This window comes from Cnephaeus nilssonii (assembly GCF_951640355.1).
Source record: "Cnephaeus nilssonii genome assembly, chromosome: 1".
In the NCBI taxonomy this organism is placed as follows: Eukaryota; Metazoa; Chordata; class Mammalia; order Chiroptera; family Vespertilionidae; genus Cnephaeus; species Cnephaeus nilssonii.
Window position 1 is genome coordinate 49,597,505 of NC_137072.1, and position 5,319 is coordinate 49,602,823.

General features: G+C 41.6%; 1 pseudogene across 1 annotated transcript; it reads right to left on the minus strand.

Moving 5' to 3' along the window:
* Window positions 1–1,320: 1,320 nt before the first annotated feature.
* On the minus strand, window positions 1,321–2,317 carry LOC307102832 (S-methyl-5'-thioadenosine phosphorylase-like; annotated as a pseudogene). The gene is made up of 2 exons: window positions 1,650–2,317; window positions 1,321–1,439 (listed from the first exon to the last, which is right to left on the minus strand). The product of its transcript is annotated as an S-methyl-5'-thioadenosine phosphorylase-like (transcript).
* Between the last annotated feature and the right edge of the window lie 3,002 nt (window positions 2,318–5,319).

Below are 5,319 nucleotides of genomic sequence, written 5' to 3' on the forward strand. Positions count from 1 at the left end.
CCAATGGGATCACCTTCAGGAGCGTAACGAGCAAGACGAACTCCATTCCTATACTGTGTACATGTGCTGGTGCATGCCTGTCCTGAAGGTCACAGTACCTTCAGGCAGCCCACTCTGTCAGGGTTTGGTAAATCCTTCCTCTCTTGACATTTTATTTATTTTTTCTTTCTCAGTAATTTTTATTTTTAAAATAACTTTACTCTTTGATTATATTCATGTAGAAATAAAATGTGAAGACAAAAAATATAAAGAAAATTAAAATGATCCAGTATACCCCCAAAACACAATAACAAAAATTCTATTTCTTCCTAGTCTTTTTGTACATTTATGTAGGATTTTAAAACAAAATTAGTACTGTAAAATGCTCACATGTCCTTTTTTTTAAATTTTATATTACAGAACAACCAATTCTTTAGGACATTAAATATTGTATAAAAACATGATCTTCAGCCCAGTTGGCTTGGCTCAGTGGTTGAGCGTCAATCTGTGAGCCAGGAGGTCATGGTTTCAATTCCTGGTCAGGGCACATGCCCGAGTTGAGGGCTTGATCCCCAATGTGGAGGGTGCAGGAGGCAGCCAATTAATGATTCTCGCTCATCATTGATGTTTCTCTCTCTCTCTCTCTCTCTCTCTCTCTCTCTCTCTCTCCCCCCTTCCTCTCTGAAATCAATAAAAATATATTTAAAAGAACAACAACATGATCTTCGGTTGGGTGCTTCACAATAGAATTAGAGCTAAACCATAATTTATCTCCAATTTTAGGATATTCAGATTGTATTGAATATTTGCTATTAAAACTAATACTACATTTAAATATCCATATATATATCTTTGTATGCATGTCTACTTTTTTAGAGAAATTTTTAAAGATAAAAGGAGTAGAGTAACCAGCCCACAGAGTGTATTTTTAAGCCTTTTGATACATTTACCAAACCACTCTCTAGACAGGTTGTACCAATTTACAGTGACACCAATAAATAGTCTAAGAAGCCCATTTTATCTTCATATTCCTTGGCAACATAGGAAACTGTCACCTCCCACCCTCTATTGTTATGCATTTAATGGGGGAAGGGTGAATGGTGTCTTGTCTTTTTTCCAAAGGGTTGGAATGTTCCACGTTTACTGGTCATTTACTTTCCCTCTGTTTTTTGAAGCAGTCCGTGTCTTTCAGAAGGCGTCTTGCACATTGGCATGGTCTTATCACATGCTTTTCCTTAGTGGGCAAGGGCATGAAAGCTTTTCCACATTTCAAATTACACAGGCTTCCTCCCAAATGACTAGAATTAGAAAGGCTTGTTTTCTGGGCATTCGTGCTCTGTTTTAATGTCTTGGTAATAACACAGAGAACTAGGTTGTATTCTTCAGGCTACAGAGGGTTTCTGACCATTCCATGGGACCTATCTGAGGCATGGCAGTGATGAGCAAACTTTTTGGCATTTCTTTCAGGCTCTTTTTTTTTTATTTTTATTTTTAAATATATTTTTGTTGATTTCAGAGAAAGACAGAAGCATCAATGATGAGAGACAATCACTGATTGGCTGCCTCCTGCACGCCCCCCACTTGGGATGAGCCTGCCACCTGGGCATGTGCCTTGACCTGGAATCCAACCGTAACTTCCTGGTTCATAGGTTTCCGCTCAACCATTGAGCCATGCCGGTCAGGCTCTTTCAGGGTCTTTAAAACCGGGCCCCCAAAAACCACTTCCTCGCGCTGCTTCCAGCAATCCTAATCTGTTGCTATGGTCATACTTGCATAGCAAAGTCCAGCCTTCTTAGCAAGGACCACCTCTGGAACTGTGGTCGTGTTGATAACATGCATCCCCCATGTGGGAAGCATGAAACTCTCTGCGCGGGAACTAAAACGAGGTCCTCGGATTGTGAGCACTGTCACTCGCTTCTTAGCAGTCTCTCTGAGGACTCTCCGGTTTGGGGGCAGAACGGCTCAGCCACTGGGATATCGCACACTCCTCTGGCACAGGAGGGACCCCCGTCCTAGAAGGTCTGAGGCCTCGTGGTGGTTCTGTCGATGAACTGGTCAGTAATGACGACATCGCCGGCTGAATCTCTTCCCTCAAGGAACCACAAGCTGTGGTCACTGTGACATGAGTACAACCCGCCTCCCTCAAAGCCCAGATGTTTGCCTGATAGTTGACTTTTGAAGGCATGATGGTATGCTGCCTCCCATGCCTTGCAAGGAGGACGCAATCAACATTCTTTATCTTTCCCAAAACGAAGGCATCAGAAGGCTTGCCAAATGGAGTATCCACATATTTCTCGGTTCTTCCTTCTAAGATTTCTGCAATGATTCCCGTCTTCATGGCTGTGGGGGTGGGCAAGCGGGGCAAAGAAGCAGAGCAGGTTCCCTTTCTTGTCATTTTACGTGGAAGAGTGTTAATGATGCTTTGCTATTGCTAGCTTCACAATGGAACGTACATCCTGCTTAAACCATCGTGAAGAGTTTCCTCATTCAGATTTCTTCATAGCCCTAGCTGATTTGGCTCAGTGGATAGAGCATTACAGTTTGGATCCGGTCAAGGGCACATGCCCAGGTTGAGGGATCAATCCTCAGTAGGGGGTGTGCAGGAGGCAGCCAATCAATGATTCTCTCTCATCATTGATGTTTCTATCTCTCTCTCCCTCTTCCTTCCTTGCTGAAATCAATTTAAAAAATTTTTAAAAGATTTCTTCATATAACTTGAAGTTTGTTATTTGTTTCCTGAAGTGAACCTCACTAATGTAGGTGGTACATCATTTCATTATAAAAATGGATATTTCCTTACACTAAAGTCTAGACACAATTTATTGCACGAGTAAATTCTCACTTAAAATGCAACGAATATGATAGCCTGCAAATATGAAATATTCTTCATATGGCTAGTTCTTATGGAAACCTTTAATAAAATCTGAGGAATTAATATTGAATTGTAGTTCATTGAAGTTATTACTATAGAAGACTAAAATAATATATTTCAGAAAATTAGCACATTCACAGTAGCCTTATTATCTTACTAGAGGCCTGATGCATGAAATTCATGCAAGGGCCTTGGCCCCAGCCCCCCCGCCCGCTGCCACCGCAGCCAGGGGCTGACTGCCATGGCCGGGGGCCTCAGCCACCTCTGCCGCACCCCCACCCCCCCACTGCGGCTTTGTCTGGAAGGAAGGACGTCCAGGAGGACATCCAGTCTAATTAGCATATTGTGTTTTTGTTATTATAAATGACCATGTGTAAATGAGTATCATCTTGAAGGCTTTGGCCTTTAGGCCAAACAAAACCAGAGTCAAAAATTCCAAGTCAGTTAATGCTTCCTCAAAATATAATTTTTTTTAACATCTAATTTTTTTTTTAAATCTAAGGAAATATGTACAATGCCTCTTCCCAAAAATGCTATTAGGCAATGTTGACATAAATTAAAAACCTAAATAATGGGATAAATATACCATGTTCATGGATTCAAGACTCAATATTGTAAAACTGCCACTTTTCCCTAAATTAATCTAAAAATCAAATGAAATCCTAATCAAATTCCCAGGGAAGTTTTTTGCAGAAATCTGTATTGAAATGCATGAAAATAACTGAGGCAATCTTGAAGAACAAATGAGGAGAAACTAGTCTATTCAATATCAAAATAATTAGAGCTACAGATGAATAGACATATAAAGATGGATCAATGAATAGAATAATGAATCAGAATAGAATGTTCAGAGATAATATATACTTAATTTATGTCTAATGTGGCACTGTACAACAGTGGCAAAGCACAGTCTTTTCAACCAATAGTGTTATGTTAACTAGATAGTCATATGAAAAAAATAAACCTTAACCACTACTTCACGCAATGAATAAAAATCATTCCAAATGGATTGTATTAGCAAAATGTGAAATGTAAAATAATAAAGTATCTAGAACAGAGATGGGGGACCTTTCTCCTGCTAAGGGCCATTTGGATATTTATAATATCACTAGAGGCCTGGTGCATGAAAATTCATGCACTGGAGGGGTGGTCCCTCAGCCTGGCCTGCCCCCTCTCACAGTCTGGGAGCCCTCAGGGGTGGGAGGTGACCCGGTGATCAGGGGAAGGTGACACCTCATCACACCTCTGCTGCTGCCACTGCTGGCAGTGCAAGCCTGGGCCGGCCCTGGTTACCTGAGCCTTCGGAGGCCCTGGGCGGCTGGGTAGCCACCATCTGAGGCTTGCCTACACCTTGGGCCAGCCCTGGACAGCTGGGGAGCGGAGGGGACTGGGGGACTCCGGAGGCAGGCACGCTGAGCGGCCCGGCCTTGCTGTGTGCCTGCCACCCTGGCGGGGCTGAGGGGACTGGGTGTGCCATCTTATGGCTGTGGGAACCGTCACCTTTGAGGGCATGGCAGTCGATTAGCATATTTCCTCCTTATTGGCTGTGGGCACCTCCATCTTTGTGACAGCATGAGGATCAATTAGCATATTCCCTCTTTATTAGATAGGATTACAGGGCTATACAAAATTCTCAACTTAAAATTAGCCTGCTATATTTGCTCAAACATTTAATTAACTTACCCTTAATGCCTTGGCAGGCCCATACCAAATGATTTCTCTTGCCTCATGGCCCAATGAGGGCTAGAAGCTCCCCACCCCTGATCTAGAAGAAAATGTAGAGAATATCTTTAAAAATGTGGGGTAAACAAAGATTTCTCAAAACATAAAAAGTGCTGATCATAAGGAAAAAGATTGGCAAATTGGACTATCTTAAAGTTAAGAATTTCCGTTTCAAAGTCACAATTAACGAAACCAATCCTAACACTGAAACCAGGCCCTAATAGGTGTTTTGTGTGTCTCCCCCTGCCCCCCAGATTTTTAGTGTATTTCAGGAGATAATAATAGGCCTTCTCACAGCACTCTGGAGACCACCAGACCAAGCTGGATCAGAATAGTGCCAGAGGGTTGATCAGGAGTACTTACTACTAGCAACTAAATGACCCTTAAGATGACCTCCATAGCACAGTGAAACTAGGATTCAGGGAACTTAAGTAGCAGATATGTTACATTTAGCACTCAGAGCCCATTAAGAAGTGAGGGGTCCGTCAATAAAGAAGATCCCATGCAGAGACCAAAACTGGACACATAGAACTAACTAATCAAACTCTGCCAGGCTGGAATGTCTTTGTTCCTTCTTGCCTCTTCCACATCCCTTATCTAAAACTAAGATCACTTAGTTCCAAGAATATCCAATCCAAGCATTTATTTATTTATTTATTTATTTATTTATTTACTTTATTGGGATGGTTAATAAAATTATATAACTTTCAGGTGTACAACTGGTTAGTTAAAATTACAGGTTTCAG